We start from the raw sequence: 18254 nt of genomic DNA on the forward strand, positions 1-18254 counted from the left end.
GATGTTTCCCAGAGATGAGTTGCAGCTGGAAGGACATCCGCTCTGTAAAAAAAATGCTGGATAAGTTGGAGGTTCATTTCGCTGTGGCACCCCCAGATTAATAAAAGGACTATGAATGTATGTAGCACTGCATACGCGGAATCCCACGCATTAATCACAAAAGAAAAATAATTGAGTGGGAGAGTTAAGCTGATGTGGTGGTGTCTGAACATTACACTGTAAACTAATTAAGAAAGAAATGGTCCGATGTACAGGTGCAGGTTAAGAGGAGAACAGAGGCACACAGTCAAAGTGTGGGCCGAAGAGAACAGTGGATGCTGAACTAACACCCTTTAACCCCTTCAGACCTGAATTATGTTCCAAATTTCAGAAAAATGGGATGTCATGTGATGTCCATTGTAATGGACGCAGGGTCTGAAGGGGTCAAGGAGAGAGTTTTGGGGGTGACACTTTACTGTCTGGAGTAGTATCCGTGTCTGTGGGAGCCACAGATGTATTTAGAGGAACACTTTGTTTGGACGGTATAGCAGCACTCCTCCAATGTTATCAAGGCACCGGCATTTCAGCTGCCCAATCACCCGCTCTACAACTGATTGCGAGAAAGGGCATCATTGTATCTGCGCTCTTGGTCAGTTTGTGGGTTGTTGAATATATATCTTGTCAATTAACCCATTTTATCAATTATAAATTAATAGCAATGTTTTTCACATGTGTTGGTGCTATACTTTGTAGTGTGCAATTTAACACAATTGCCTCTAGGAGTCTCCAATAGAAATAAAACAAACACGCACAAGAAATACATGTACAGCAGGCATGAAGTTGATGCGTACCAATGCACATTCTTACGTTTTATCGTTAGTAAATCCAAAAGCAAGCATGAAACCTGGCATACGCAAAGTTTTTGTGCGTGAGGCCCCTGGTCACATGACTAAAGCAATTCAAGGCATTGAGACCTTGTGATTCTGCCTTTGACTGACAGGGTCTGAAAAAACTTTAGTGTCATATAGCCTAGTGGCTATGTGTGCACGTTGTTACCGTGCTTCAAATGGCTTTTGGGTTCAAAACCCGAAATCATAAATTTTAGTAATGTTACTATGGTGTCGTCTAGGATACAGCTCCAGATATGCCATTAATTAAGCATTCATATTTTTACAGTATTGTGATCGTTGGTTTTAGGTAGACGTCAATAAAATACAGTAAATAGTAAATTCATTGAATAATGTAAATAATTCTTGTTAACTTCCAGCCACAACCGTGTCTGATCTAGCAACAACCCTGTTTTATGACCAAAACAAGACATATTTGTTCATGTAAATTCAGTGTTCATTTGGATGTCAGACAAATGTTAAAACAAAACGATACAAGAACGGAGCATTTCAACCCCAACACCCATAGCTGTATCACCCAGGATTCGAACCCACTATCCCTGCATGCTAGTCCAGAACTCTCACCTCTCCACTAAATCTCTTGAAGCTTGAACTCTATAAAGTGGGATTTACCTCAATTTGCTCGACTGTTTCTGTGCTGAAGTTGTTCCAGTGCAATACATAAAGTATGACCATTAGGTGTCACTGTAGAGATGGGTTTCGAAACATTTCGAAGCTTCGACACATTTGCTTCGACTGTTTAAGTGTTTCATGAAGCCTCGATTAAATAAATAAATCAATAAACTTCATAAATAAACACTACAAGAAAACATAACTCACATTTGCATGCAGCCACAGCAACACATGAGAAGTCCAGAGCAGTGAAAGACACGAGCATACTGCTCTTCTGAAGCCACATTACTTAAAGGGCTGATGTTTAGAGTGATAAGGTGCAGCTGTGAACCATGTGGTAAGCCTTCAATGAGTGTATCAGAGAGGTTCATCAAACAGTGAGCAGGGCTTCAGTGAGCAGGTCACAGAGATTTTCTACAACCATACTATCACACTATCATCCAGTTTGAGTATTTTCCAGTATTTCAATGAAAAGTGAAAGTTGCATCAAAGAGTCTATCTCAAAAGTGATGTAATTGCAAGAGCTTTTCAAAAGAATTATGCTTTCGCTTTATTTTGGCTTGAAAGCACATTGAAATTAATATTAAAATTCACTTAGTTTTTTTATTAAACCTATGCTGCAATCATTGCCCTTCCTATGAAACCTCTTCATGTATGGGTGTTGACTGGCGGACACGCTCCATAATGATAAAGACACATTTCCCAGATCAGCTTCTGTACATGCGATTTAAAGAGGAGCGAAAGTGATCATTTTTGGATTTAGGTGTGTCTTTAAACAGACAAATACACTTATTAATATGTAAACCTGTCCGTCCTGACGTGTTTTATTTTAAACATAGTTTTGTCATAAATGGCCACAAACAGTTATGAAATAGGGTTGGATTGATAGACGACGCCATCTTTTAACGCTGATGGCCGATAGACATCACAATGCTGAGCCGGCATCGCGATCCTCCACCCTGCCCCCTGCTCACAAAAAAATACACACTTAGGCCCTGTTTATACTAATACGTTTTAGTTTTTGAACTGGCATTTTAAAACAAAAACCATCCACGTCCACACTGGCGTTTCATCTAGCATTTCTGAAAAGATCTCCGTCCACACTATGCTGCTTAAAATGCACATCATGAACACACACACATACACACTCTAGCATGTGCTGCAGCATATGCGCACGTGTGAGCTCCAGGCAGTCAGCGGGTGCTTTGAGCACAAAACCCCACGTCGGATAGTTTATCGAGGATGTACTGCTGGATCATGTCTTACTATAGTTGTTAAACATGATGTTTAATTAATCTTGTGTTCATCTAACGACTTTTCTGTATCTTGAATTTATCAGGTAACATGTCACAGTGTCAGTACACTGCTTCAGTCTTTCGCTTTTATGCTTGTACTTAGTAATATTAGCGAAAACCTCAGCTACTGTTGGTTGGTTCCTGTTGGTTGTGTACCTTTTTTTCCCAGCCAAGTTTGCCGATGCCATTATAACGACACAGATTACTCTGCCTATTAATGCCAGAGCCCCACGGAAAAAGTGATTGAAAGGTGGAAATTTGTGTGTAACTTGTTTATTTATTTAGGATTTGGTTATGGGTAAAACAAAGACCATGCGGGTCAGATAGTTGAAACGCTAGGCTACAAATAATAAATTCTTTATGAATTAATGAATCTTTAATAAATAATTAATTCACCACCGCCTATGATAACGATGTCATCGTCCATTGCGATGTTTCACATTAGACATCATACGATGCCAAATTGGTTGGCATCGCCCCACCCTATTACTAAAGTAATCAAATGCTTAATATTAACAATTATAGTACCTTTAATCAACATTTAAATACAGTGAATAAAAAGTGATCGAGATCTTAATGACTTGATTTAATTTCTGTATAAGTCTTTGATTTTAATAGGCTAAACCTTTTATTTATTTTCAGTTCTCTAATGTTTGTATCCATTCTATTTTTTGAACCTAATTTCCTCCCCATATTTGTAATGGTTTCAACTAGACTTATATACAATTAGGCTGCTGCGAATTAACAGATTAAGGAGTTTGGGTTTATTCTGGGAGTTCTTCTGGGTAGGTTTGAGGTTTTTGTTGTTGTTTTGGTGGGGGGTTGGGGTGGGGGAGGGGTTATCCCGTATTTTTACATCACAATGTTGACATCCATTGTAGGGATAAAATACTATGGAAGTCAAAGGCTACAAGTTTCCAACTTTCTTAAGAATATCTAATTTTGAAACTCATAAAAGTTTGAAACCAGTTGAAAATTATTCCTTTAAATTATGAGTAAACTTTCATTTTTGATTATGATGATTTTGTAGAATTTTGCAACTATCCCATTAAGTAAATCCATCTGGTTTAATGAATATTTAGATGTTTTCACTGGAAAACAAGAGGAAGGATTTTGCGATACACATTGGCATGCAAAATGTGACTCTCTTACCACGCACGGGGCACACGATAGCGCAGTGCTCTTCTTAATTAGCTGTGAAGTGTGGATTTAGCTAAAGTGACTCTGGAAGAACGTAATTGACAAAATGGCTCTTGTTTGGCAGGAATGGGTGGTTGGGGGATTCGGAAAGCATAAAGGTACTAATGCATCCGACAGTGCATCAAAAATCAGAGTGGGCTACAGAGGAGGCAAAAAAAAAAAATCGCTCTTCACTATTTAAAACACCTAATGTAGAATCACACGCTCATTGTGATAGCCCTCCTCACATACACGGCAAATAAACAGGTACTCAATTCAAAAATGAAGAGGGCCACACTGAATCCATAATGGGAGGCAAATGTGCGTATATATACATATACATACAGTTGAAGTCAGAATTATAAGCCCCTCTGAATTATTACCCCCCCTGTTTATTTTGTTACCCAATTTCTGTTTAACTGAAAGAAGATTTTTTTAAACACATTTCTAAACATAATTGTTTTAATAACTCATTTCTAATAACTCATTTATTTTATCTCTGCCTTGATGACAGTAAATAATATTTGACTAGATATTTTTCAAGACACTTCTATACAGCTTAAAGTGACATTTAAAGGCTTAATTCGGTTAATTAAGTTAACTAGGCAGGTTAGGGTAATTAGGCAAGTTATTGTATAATGATGGTTTGTTCTGTAGACTCTCGAAAAATATATAGCTTAAAGGGGCTAATAATTTTGACCTTAAAATGGTGTTTAAAAAAAATAGAAACTGCTTTTATTCTAGCCAAAATAAAACAAATACGACTTTACTCGATAAGAAAAAATATTATCAGACATACTGTGAAAATTTCCTTGCTCTGTTAAGCCTGGTTTATACTTCTGCGTCAAGTGACCGGAGTAACCCACGGCGCATGCAACGCCCATAGCTGTGCATTTATACTTCTGTGCGCTGTCTCTGTTGGTCTGCATTAACAATTCCGAAACGCTTGTGGGCAGTTTTGCTTTTCCTGAACACTTCCTGGATGTACAAGTGGCTCAAACTCGCTCATTTTGAGGCAGGAACCGGCGGACGCACAACAACTTTAACTATGAGGTAAACACAATACAAACTTTCCATCAGGAGCTCCTTCACGGGACTCCACACTTGTAAACAATCACTCCATTGGGCTCGCGCCATTTGCGCGGCTCTCGGTCCCGCCCAGACTCGTCAGCGCTACCAAGCCGACCAATCACAGAGCTTGCACTACGCGTTGTTGCGACATGTAGTTACATTTTTTAAGAGATGCACGTCAGTGACGCCGACGGCCACGGTGAAGGGCTATGCGTCAATGCCGTAGCATACGCATGCGTTTGACGGAGAAGTATAAATCAGCCTTTCAACATCATTTGGGAAATATTTAAAAAAGAAAAAAATCTAAGGGGGGCTAATAATTTTGACTTCAACTATATATATATACATATATGTACATATATATATACATACATTTAGGAATTATTGGATTTTTTCAACCACTTTATTTTAATTTACAAACATTACTAAGGCAAATAGATTTAATAGTCAAAAACTAAAATATTTCAACAAAATATCTGATCTTTTTATTATAAAATAAACATGTGTTACAAAGTGTGTGTGTTATACTGTAAAGTGTAAATACTGAATAATTAAAGCAAACTTTTAGGTAGATCAACATCTCTACAGTGTCCATAAAAATGACACTGTAAACCTCAAACTCTGTGAACAAAATAAACTGATAATCAAATTTGAGCTTTCAAGTAAAGGAACCAGCCATCTTTATTCAAATACATACTGCTACTTTAAAAATTGTGAAGTTGAATAACTATATTAACCCCTATTCAATAAAGTTCTTTTAGATGGGGAGCTAGTGGCAGAGATGCACAAGAAAAGAAACCTAAAAGCCACATCCTTTTTCTTACATAATGTTTTTATTAACGATCTCTTCATTGCTACTACAGTACACGGCAACACATTCTCACTCCCAACTCGTCACATACTGACGCTTGGTCAGGAACCCTCGGCGTCAGTTATTGACGCACAGGGTACCCCTTTAGCGTCATATTTAGACGTGCAGGGATTCCCTATAGAATCTGTGCCTGAGCCTGAGGCGTCAAAGGGAGACGCTGGAGGCTCGTATAATTACCAATAGATGTCAACAAACTTTTTAAAACCTGATTTACGCCTATTATCACAGTTTTCTTATTTTAAAAATATGTAATTTTTATTTTGTTCATGAAAAGCGTCTGTAAACGGGGTCGAAACTACTGTATGAATAAACTTCGGCCCACGTGACATCCCTTCACGGTGAGTTTAACGCCGCTCTGCTATTGGTCAAACTGCATCAGCGGTGAGTTCTCAGATGAGTTCAACTGTCAACATTAAATATTACGTTAATGCTGCATAATATATTTTTATTGGAGATTAGTTGGTGTTTATAAATATGTTATCATTTACTTTATATTTAATGAGTGAAAATATATTCGGTTGTCCAGTTTAGGGTAACTATGCCTAATAAAACTTTGATTCATTCATATTATTTATTATTTTTTTACTTTAAAAAAAATATTAAATTTCAAGTACTTAGTTTAAAAATGTTTTCGGCTGATATTTTTCATTTTAAATTATTTATTAAAGTTGGGGTCATTGTATGTGGCGATCTATTTTTTACAGTCTATGCTCGCTATCCCAAGGTTCATTGCGATCCCAAGGTTCACTGCGGTTTTCCACAAGGTAAGTAAAAAGTAAACAAATAAACACGATTTGTTGATAAAGCATGTACTGTAAACTAGCGACGTTATCTAATTACATCAAGTTCATTTATTAAAAACATATTTTTCTTACATATAACGTTGGTCATGCATTAGAACAATATACATTTTAAGATAAGGAACAGTGTAACCAGATTGTTGTTTTCCACAATAGAATTTGTGCAAAATCTATATATAATATGCAATATGCAACTCTAATAATACAAATGTATTCGTAATTGTTTTAATATTAAAGAACATCAAGTGTTTCCAAAGGTTTATTGTAAAAACAATTATTTTCCATGCCTTAAAACACACACACACACACACACACACACACACACACACACACACACACACACACACACACATATATATATATATATATATATATATATATATATATATATATATATATATATATATATATATATATATATATATATATATATAGCGTAACAAAAGCTCAAGTATAACTTAAGCTGATGTATGTCACACAATGAATATCTTACACTATTACCAGTACAATTTGGCCTTTACCAATTTATTTAATAAAATAAAGAATCTATCATCTCTAAATTGTGGTAAAGAGGCACAACAAGCTGTCTTCTTTTCAAATATTATGTCAGTCAGGATGGTAATGGTAAAACTCAAGGATTACCTTGCACCTTCTCAGAAATGTACCATTGATCAAATGTATTACAAGTGGCTGGATTGTTTTTAACACAAGCAACGTTTTTTTAAATCATTATCTTAAACAGATAAAGGCTCATTTTGGACTACACTTACATTACTTTACAACTGCTTAATGCAGTACTGATGTATCTAGTAGTTTAGTGGGTTTAACTAATGTCACATCTGTTTTTATTCATTTCAGATGCAGAAACTTTTGACATATGAATTCATCTTGACTAAGGGTAATGTTTTTGTTCAGAATTAATCATTATATAAAAACCATTGTATTTTCTTTGTTATTATGTACAGATTTTAAAAGAATGTACTTTCTTTTAATAAAGAACTCTTCACAGCACTGCAGCTAAACAGTCACAACCTCACAGAGCTGCACAACTGCCCCTCTCAGATCAGTGTTGAAGCTGGAACCTCATCTTGTGTACAGCAAAGGCAGAGCTGAAAATTCACTGTTTGTCTTGTATTGTGTGGTAAGTCATAGTTTTATTAATTTTTTTATTTTATTGCAACACTAAGTTGTCCATTCTGTGGCCAATATGATATAAAGGGCCTAAAATGGGACTGACGTGATCATTGTTTTGATTTCTAGATAAGTACTCATGGGGCTACACATGCAGCTGAAGTTAGCTTCATTGAGTAGGACATTTCTTTCAGTATACTCTTAAAGAGATTCACCCAAAAATGAAAATTCTGTCATTATTGACTCATCCTTCACTTGTTCCAAATATGTCTGACTTGCTTACTTCAGTTAAACACAAAAAAATTATATTTTAAAGAAAGATGAAAACCTGCAAACATTAACTTCCATAGTATTTGTTTTTTCCTACTATGTATGTCAATGTTTTCAGCTTTCCAGCTTTCTTCAAAAAACTTCCTTCATGTTCAACACAAAGTAACTTGGAAGTTTTTAAAAAAGGTTTACAACCACTTAAAGGAGAGTAAATAGTGAACTGTTCCTTTAACCCAATCTAGTTGACTTTACTAGAAAATTGTATAGAAACCCAGTGCCTTAAACCCCTTACATTTTATACAGGGTACAACTTAACAGCCATACTTGAATTAAAATATTACTGTAAGTTCAAGAAGATTGTAAAGGTTCTAGGTTAATTTAAAGTGGGCTGTTTAGTTTCACCTTGTGTAAAAACATAAAGGATTTAAGGCAACATGTTTCTATGCAGTTTTCTAATAAAGTCAACTAGTTTGGGTTAAGAGTGTAATGGGTTACAGTAACAGCAGTGAATCATGCAGGCATAAAATAAATGTTTAGCCATGTAAAGCAATAAGCTTGTTATAATTTAGAAATATTTTAGGGTGAAGCACAGTATGCTGTTGTAGTTTTCATATAATTGATGAGTCAAACATGAGATGTGTTTTCAATTGCAAGAAGTGAATTAACAATATGTTCATCAAGATTCAAATCTTGCATCTTATATTTTTTAAGGTTTTGGCCCAATAATACCCATATTCTGCTATTTAAAAAATCATGCTGGAATTTGTGTCAGCATTCCCTTCAATGAAAACTACAGCAGTGGACATCAGTGGTGATAAAAATGTATGAGAAGGATAAGGGTGTTCATAATGAGAAGTGCAGTCACTATCCTGATCTCTGAGTTTGTAGAACTGACAGATCTGCTTGGAATTAATGGAAACATTCTGGAAATGTTTAACCTATTGTACAGTTAATTCAAGAGTGCCAGGTTTAATGACACTTTACATATATAAATAAATATCACTGAACTTTCTAAATGAAACCTAACACTTATTCTTTGTTCAGTAATGATGTTGTGCACTTCTAATACTTTACAGTGGCAAAACCTGGAATAACACATGGGAGCCCTCCAGGAATTGCTGACACTTTACGCCCAAGTCTCCTCATGCTAACCGGATTGCAATATGACAGTCTAGTCAGCATAAACACCTGGACTCACCAAGCACACTTTGGTTCTCAGTGTTTTGTAAAAATAGTTTTTGCTATTCTTCAGTAAATACTTGAATATGTTTTGAACTTATTCTACTTTTGATGTTTAAGTTCAGAAAGTTGTTATTATAAACATAATTTGCATTTGTCATGAACTTGACTTCTTGTTGTTGTGAAAGCTGTTTATTATAATGGCATTTCCAAAGGCATCATTTGAAAAGATTTTTTGCAGTGCAGTTTTACTTGAGCTTGACATACCAGATGTATGACATGAATAAATATCACAAAATAAATATAATAATAATAATACAAAATATACATTTCCTTCAATTATAATTGTTTTTAATCATTTATATATGTATGGTAATATATTATTGCATTAAAAACTTATAAAATATATATTTTTGGTTAAAATATATATTTTTGCATTTTTGTGTGATTTTTATTATTTATTTTTATTTGTGGCATTATAAATAAATTATAAATGTTTCATTAAAAATGTATTGTGTTTATTTGCATTCTCGTTTACAATGAACTACTATTTATACTATTTAATGGGCACTATATTTGTCATTTAAGTTTGACATATATTTATATTTGTATACCTACATGATGCAGGGTTTAGTTACAGCAAATGCTTGAAATGTTTTCAAACATTAAGCTTTTTTATTATTTTATTATTCGTTTCAAATTAAGTATACTGCCTATGATCTGGTTTTACTATGATCATTTTGCACATCAGGTTTCCCCCACAAAGTAATCTCACGGTAAATATACATTTGTATTTTTAATAAGACAATAAATAACATGTAATATTAATACACATTTTGATATTTAAGTTGTATTATAAGGTTATAATCAACCTTCAGCCGGAAGATTACCAAATAGAGACAAAGTGTGACGTAGATTGCGACGTTGTGATTGGACTATAACTTCAAAGCCAAATTAAAAGATCCTTCGTGTTGCTAACTATGTTTTGCTAACTTTGCCACTTTACTTACAGTGTCCTTTATCAATGAGTTATCGCTGTGTTTTAAATAGTTAACGATTAACCAAGATCGTAACCCTAAACTTAACCCTAACTACACCTTTCAAGGAACTACAATTTGTAGCGCCATGTCTTTCCCCTCCCATCTATACAGCGACAAAGGATTGTGGGTAATGTAGTTTAAAGCCTTTTTGTAATAAAATGGAACAGATACAAATTTTAATGAACTAAAGACTATCTGAATAAGGTCATTGTGCATATATTTATGACATATATGAAAGCCAGGCATAAATTTGTTATTTTACAATGTGTATTTTTTAAACAGCTTTTATTGACTTGATCAGTATATATCAGACTATTATATCCAACATTATTTATTGAACATAGCATAGGTAATAGTCTTGCTGATATTCTCTCACTCATTTCTCGTTTGAAATGTGAATACTTTTTCCTTTTCTACGGGGCTCTACTCATCCCCTTTGAGTAAAAGGGCAGTTAACCTATGTAGATGTATTATCTTCAACATGGACAAGAAATTGTATTGTCACATGTACAGTTGTGGTAAAAAAAAAAAAAAAAAAAGCTGTAAAAATAAGCTAAACATTAGTATCCTCTTTAATCACAAGTTATTAGCAATAGTGATCTATGTTCATCACAAATGTTATGAGTTCAGAATAATATGTGTGGATGTAATTCTGTAAGTGTGTTTCATTAATGGTCATCATGTGATATTTAATTGTTTTCACTTTATTTGAAATATGGATAAAAGCTCTTTTAAAATATGTAAATGTTTATAAATAAAACCTTTTTAAAGACATGTATTTGTTTAAAAACCACTCTTTATCTGATTATTTTTACTTTCTAAATCTTCAACTGTTTGTGTAACAGTATGATTTGATGACAATGGATGAACTTGTGTTTAATAATGATTCCACATAATGTCTTTGTCCTGCATGTGGGTTAATTTGTTAATTATTTTCTTTATGATCAAATGGTTGTAAGATTTGCTGCATTGTAAGAATCATGAAAATATTGAGAAATGAGGTAACAATGATGAAAAGATATCCTTTCAAATGCTGCGAATAGTTCAAACCTCCAAATGATTAAAAATACATAGCCATTAACCAACAAAATAAAAATGCAAACATTTAAATTATCTAAACTAGAAGTAAAATAGTTCTGTGCTGTATTTATAAGTTACTGTGTAGTTCTATGTCTACCAAAAATACATATTTCAATACATATTTTATTTTCATTCATTCATTTTCTTTTTGGCTTAGTACCTTTATTAACCAGGGGTCGCCACAGTGCTATGAACCGCCAACTTTTCCAGCATGTTTTTATGCAGCAGATGCTCTTCCAGCCGCAATCCATCTCTTGGAAAATATTTTATTTTTTATCTTGCATTCAATAAAACATTATACAAAGTTAATTTTTATTTTCAGAATAACAACAGTGGCACTGTTATCTCACAACAAGTGCAGCAGTTTTTTGTTAGACATTCTAACCAATTAATACAAATGTTTCAAAGTAAGGACAAATAGGTTAATTTAAAATAACAAATAGGTTAATTTTTCCAGAGGTAGAAGTCTGGTTGCCTGACTCAGCCACATATTGACTGTAGGTATCTGAGCAGTGGACCATAATAATGTACATTTTTTGCCCAAGTATATGCAAAAATTAAATTTATCATAAAAATGTATCATAAAATTAATATTTTAAAAGCTCTTAATGTCACTTAATGTAATAATTTCATTTTAATATAGAGTTCCTCAAATCGTTATATGTTGTAAGCAGTTAGGCATACAATAATGGTCTTAATTTACAACACTGATTGATTTTAGAGGAATGCTTACATACTGTACATATCTATGTATTTAAAAAAAAAAAGACAATTTGGTTATAGATGATGACAATTTTATTTAATTTTTTACAGATTTTATTACATGCTTTAGATTCAGGGTTAAGGTCATCCTCTTCTGGATTACAGTAAAAGAAAATCCACAGTCAATGTCATATTCATCAGCTGGAGCTTTATTTAAAAAAAATCTATGTTCTCTGCTCCATCCAAAACTTGCAGCTACCTTGCAGGTCTCTCGATTGCACCATCGTATTGTTGTTTATTTCTCAGTTATTTTGTTGCTTTTTGAGAATGATGATCCATAGACCTTTTAACCCCTCTTTGTTTAGGCCACATGTCGAATCTTAAAAGAAGAACACAACAACATAAAAATATATTAATATCCTTTGGACTGGGTAACCTTATGCTTATGTCTGTGCCAAAAAATACAAATACATACCAGTACATTTCAGTAGCAAACAAGCAGGAAAGTTATTTGAAAGAACCAGGATGAGTTGAAAGGTATTTATAGTGGTTGACCATCTCTGCCACAAGAATCCACTGCTTCTCCTGAAGAATCCTGACTAGCAGGATGATGTTGAACACCCTCCTCTTTGTTGCTGGGTCAGCAGAGTCTGAAATATATTTATGAAAAGAAAGTTGTATAACAAGGATTATACGTCAACTTTTAAAGAATCAACACTGACAGAAGTCTAGTGTACATACCATGCCATATGACGAAGACATCCATATCACTTCTGTTTTTTGTTGTCTTTGCTTCTGCTACTGAAAAAAAAATGACAGTAATAGTAACACAATTTTTAATGACTACATGTAATATTAATAAGAATTTCCTCACCCTCTGCCCACTCCTCTACATCACAGACCAAAGTCTTCCAACTGGTTTCCAGTCACTGCCAGTTTCATGGATTCTGTTTTCCAACTTGCTTTGCAGAGCTGTTGCGGTCTACAATGATAAGCAATCAAAAAATCACAATACTATTCAAATAGGTTACTGAACAACTAAAACAAATTCAACTGGATATTGTTACCTTCTGATATCAACAGGTCAGCGAGATGGCCAAATTGTTGAATATCTGCTAATTCCAGCACATGACCATGAGAGTTACAGTAGCATGTCTGATCACTGCAATCCTATAGAAGAAATATTGCACTGTTCAACCTCCTTCCCAAAAGTAAAACCAGGCATATCCTGGTATGCCTCACTCCATTTCACCTGGTTAACATATACAAACAAACAAACAAACAAATAAATAAATAAGTAAACCAATAAGTTTTGGCATTTACTTGTAGATCAGTTTAAGACAATTACATAGCTCATCTATCTCAGATATAAACTCATGTGATTAGGCATGAAACACACTAAAATCATGGGCTTAAAGATGGTGCTGAAACTTTGGACAGCTTTTTGCAACTCTTTGGAGGTAGTGTCATTAGTTGATGTAGTCCACAAATCTTCCTGTCAATTCTTAATCCTTAGCTGTAAATAAACCTTCAAAAATGCCAGTGTTTGAAAAAGGAATGAAACAGTACAGAACAAGTGCATAACAGTTTATATCTTCTAATCTAATTTTCTTAGGTGAACATCACAGAGCTGTTTTCTTGTTAATTTAGTTTCAACACATACAGTTTAAAGTACCTCGTGCATTCTTGAAATGGTTATGCTTATGGTTCATATCTACTTAAATTGGCAGTATATCTAGTGTGGAAGCAGAACAGATGAAGGGCTCTTCCTTGCAAATACTATCCACCTTGTATTGCACAGACTCCCACTCAAGAATATCTCAGAAAAATGTCTGCTGAGATCTTAGCAGTCCATTAAAAATAATTATACCAACATCTTTTCCACCAATAGAAAGAATATAAAAATACTTTAGGATATATTAATATTTGCATGACCAAATCTGAGATAAAAAGGCCATCAGTATGCCTTAGTTTAAATAAAACCAAAATTTTACTCTAGCCCACTGTCACCTAGGTCTACAGATACAGGGACTAATGGAAACAATGAAGAACACACTGACAGTCACTGGAGCAAGGCCCTCTCACAGTTGGGAAGATTGGAGTTCCTATGAGCTGTACCAGATAAAAACAACAAAAAAATGTACATTTATAACATTTCTAACTTATCCTAAGACTAGTAGACAAGCAGCATAAGCAGTTCTAATTTCCTAAACCCCAATGTGGACAGTTGATGGCCTATAAGGTGTCATAAAATCAGACAAAACAAAATACTTTCTGAAAAAGAAAAAAATGGTTGGCCACTATCAACACCCAGAACAATTAGTTTTAAACAGTTAGGCCACAATATTTTGTGAGCTTATGCTGTAGTTTTTTAATGTTTGTCATAAACAATAGTAATAGTAAAACTAATGCGTCTCTTTCTGTTATTACAATAGTAGTGAAAGAATAAATGCATTTTATCTCATACAATCACATATGCCTAAACAATGTAGACATTTAATATACATGGAATGAAAAACTTCACTAACCCTTGACTGATTCCAGAGTGGTCTTGGCCTTCCTTACATGGTGGTGCTTTCTGCAGATCACCAAGTTGTCATCAAAACTTGAGCTTATAATTGAGATCTTGATGATAAATCTGAGTATTGAGGAATCACTCATGATGATAGGCAGAAACAGGCTGAAAGACACAAGAATTAATCAAACAAATATAAATGTGTTAACAGAGATAGAGAGAGAGACAAGTGCAATTTAACATATAAACATGGGTAAAGTGATTTTACTTTTTGCTAATTAGAAAACAAAATTGGATTTTTAAAGAAATCTAAAGAATCTGAAAAGAGCAAAGAAAAAATATTCATATCTGAACAGTGAACACCTTATAATGTACACCTGTATATATATATATATATATATATATATATATATATATATATATATATATATATATATATATATATATATATATATATATATATATGTGTGTGTGTGTGTGTGTGTGTGTGGTAGATTAAGCTATTTTTTTGTTTAGTTTTGTGTTGTACAATGAATAAAATGTGCTCAGACGGGCAAAATTTCTGCCCTTTTCCTTTAAAGGCATGGAAAATAATTGTTTTTACAATAAACCTTTGGAAACACTTGATGTTCTTTAATATTAAAACAATTACGAATACATTTGTATTATTAGAGTTGCATATTGCATATTATATATAGATTTTGCACAAATTCTATTGTGGAAAACAACAATCTGGTTACACTGTTCCTTATCTTAAAATGTATATTGTTCTAATGCATGACCAACGTTATATGTAAGAAAAATATGTTTTTAATAAATGAACTTGATGTAATTAGATAACGTCGCTAGTTTACAGTACATGCTTTATCAACAAATCGTGTTTATTTGTTTACTTTTTACTTACCTTGTGGAAAACCGCAGTGAACCTTGGGATCGCAATGAACCTTGGGATAGCGAGCATAGACTGTAAAAAATAGATCGCCACATACAATGACCCCAACTTTAATAAATAATTTAAAATGAAAAATATCAGCCGAAAACATTTTTAAACTAAGTACTTGAAATTTAATATTTTTTTTAAAGTAAAAAAATAATAAATAATATGAATGAATCAAAGTTTTATTAGGCATAGTTACCCTAAACTGGACAACCGAATATATTTTCACTCATTAAATATAAAGTAAATGATAACATATTTATAAACACCAACTAATCTCCAATAAAAATATATTATGCAGCATTAACGTAATATTTAATGTTGACAGTTGAACTCATCTGAGAACTCACCGCTGATGCAGTTTGACCAATAGCAGAGCGGCGTTAAACTCACCGTGAAGGGATGTCACGTGGGCCGAAGTTTATTCATACAGTAGTTTCGACCCCGTTTACAGACGCTTTTCATGAACAAAATAAAAATTACATATTTTTAAAATAAGAAAACTGTGATAATAGGCGTAAATCAGGTTTTAAAAAGTTTGTTGACATCTATTGGTAATTATACGAGCCTCCAGCGTCTCCCTTTGACGCCTCAGGCTCAGGCACAGATTCTATAGGGAATCCCTGCACGTCTAAATATGACGCTAAAGGGGTACCCTGTGCGTCAATAACTGACGCCGAGGGTTCCTGACCAAGCGTCAGTATGTGACGAGTTGGGAGTGAGAACGTGTTGTACACGGCACTCATTTTCGTATGTGTTGTTATTCTGACCTGAAGTGTTAAACACAACACCAACAGAAGACTGAACGCGAGACACGAGTACACAATGAATGAAAACACTCACCGTGCACTCACACACATAGCGTGCATGTTTCATCCCAGCGTCGACGGAAACCGAAACCAACTAGGCTGAGATGCTGGAAATGAAACACCACGCTGCAGACAGACAAACATGAACACCCAGACAAGAGCGCGCAATTGCAAACCCGCACAGACCTCATGCGCCCGCATCAAGCGGAAACCTGCACGGTCCAAGCACGTTCACAAATGCCGCTCGTTCAGAGACAATGACAGAAACAGGACAAGACAGGACAAGCTAGTGTCCGGACTCTGCCACCAAAACAAGAATTTACAAGACCAGAGCGGCAGAACCCTGACATACGCAGAGTAGGGCACCAACTCTGGAGGGAGGCAACATCTCGGTTGCTCAAAAACAACTATTCATATTTATTATGAATATTAATTTAATTTAATTTATTATGAATATGATTTAAAATATACTGAGTGTAAATAAAATAAGCTGATAAATGCATTTTAGAAATGCATTTAAGGTGAAAGCAAAAAATTTTTTCCATGAGACCGTACGCGATTGCTCCAGCCCACAAATGTTTGTGGCTGCTAGCAGCATATGATTTTAACTGATGCAAGTTGCAACTTTATGCCTGAGAAAAGACAGCAGCAGTCTGGAGCCGAGAGGAGGACAAAAATACTAGATGAATCCTGTGCATCACTTTTAGATAACTTAATCCATAAATCTGGAAAACATATTTTTGGTTGTTCAAGTAAGTTTTTGAGGTTAATGTTTTACTTCTGCCTGATTTGTCGTTGTTTACATTCTTTTTCTTGCTTTGCTGTTATGCATTGTGCTATGAACTAAAATAGGACATTTTTTATGAGTTTTCCTAATAAAGTAATTTGTTTGCCCCTCTTTCCGTGTTGCTGCTAATTACACAAACTCAATTATTATTATTAACGTGTGCAATACTTTCCAATTCTGTTTGCTCATCAGCTACATACACATGCACAATTATTTCACTGTATGTATTGTTTATTATAATTCAGCGCAGTTATCTTTGTTTATTGTCTATTTCTACATGTTTGATTGCTGCTGTTCTCTCTGACAGCTGCCAAGTTAATTTTGTTGTCTTGTTGCAGTGACAATGAAGTCTCTTTTATCTTTATCTCGGTAGATTGGTGTGTTTTCAATAGGCCAGTTTTTCATTTTTGTACATTACTATATGATATAACAATACTGACTAGTAATCAGTGATTTCTGAAATATCAATAATATGAAGAATATATCCACAGGTCATAAAACATTTTTATTGCATTCTTTAATGTGTATTTTTTTCTGAATGACAAATTTTTTTAAAAGTTTAAAAGTTTTGGTTTAATAGTACACTCATTAATTCCTAAAAAAGGCAAATGTCTTTCATTTATAGCAGGGGTATCCAAACTTGGTCCTGGAGGGCCGGTGTCATGCAGATTTTAGCTCCAACTTGCCTCAACACAGTGTGTCTGATTGGGGTTAGAACTAAACTTTGCAGGACACCGGCCCTCCAGAAGCGAGTTTGGGCACCACTGATTTATAGTGACAGCAAGGATCAGTTTGTCACCATAGATTACAGTGCTAGTTAAATCCACATTTGGTTTTAGTTTAGAAACATTATGAAGAGTGCTTTACTAGCCCATTGTCTTAAAGGTATGTCATGAGTTTATCTTTAAATGAGTAACTTCCTCTGCATTATACGTGGAGGTTCCAGCTGCTGCACAGATACAGACACAAGATGCTGCACTGAGTACCGTCCATCTCTACAGATACAGAGAGGGTTTTATTCCTTACCTTTTGTAAATGTTAGAAATTGGGAATGTTTCTGCAGAAAACATGTCACTGTTTATTTTGATG

The 18254-nt window shown here is 34.3% G+C and overlaps 2 long non-coding RNA genes across 6 annotated transcripts; one reads left to right on the top strand and one right to left on the bottom strand.

Moving 5' to 3' along the window:
* Positions 1 to 5918: 5918 nt before the first annotated feature.
* On the top strand, positions 5919 to 9803 carry LOC137490610 (uncharacterized). 2 transcript variants are annotated; one of them, XR_012397856.1, is made up of 5 exons: positions 5919 to 6253; positions 6620 to 6679; positions 7574 to 7613; positions 7713 to 7856; positions 9193 to 9803. It is a non-coding gene; the product is annotated as an uncharacterized lncRNA (long non-coding RNA). The 2 variants fall into 2 exon arrangements; XR_011010388.2 differs by lacking the exon at positions 5919 to 6253 and having other exon boundaries at positions 6616 to 6679.
* Positions 9804 to 12080: 2277 nt separating this feature from the next.
* Positions 12081 to 16317, bottom strand: LOC110439110 (uncharacterized). Of its 4 annotated transcripts, XR_011010387.2 has the most exons (9): positions 15963 to 16317; positions 15537 to 15596; positions 14646 to 14797; positions 14178 to 14229; positions 13185 to 13369; positions 12992 to 13099; positions 12859 to 12918; positions 12593 to 12767; positions 12081 to 12496 (listed from the first exon to the last, which is right to left on the bottom strand). It is a non-coding gene; the product is annotated as an uncharacterized lncRNA (long non-coding RNA). The 4 variants fall into 4 exon arrangements; XR_011010386.2 differs by lacking the exon at positions 15963 to 16317 and having other exon boundaries at positions 12083 to 12496; positions 12859 to 12915; positions 15537 to 15579; XR_011010385.2 differs by lacking the exon at positions 15963 to 16317 and having other exon boundaries at positions 12083 to 12496; positions 14174 to 14229; positions 15537 to 15579.
* Between the last annotated feature and the right edge of the window lie 1937 nt (positions 16318 to 18254).

Source organism: Danio rerio, chromosome 22, assembly GCF_049306965.1.
Source record: "Danio rerio strain Tuebingen ecotype United States chromosome 22, GRCz12tu, whole genome shotgun sequence".
NCBI lineage: Eukaryota > Metazoa > Chordata > Actinopteri > Cypriniformes > Danionidae > Danio > Danio rerio.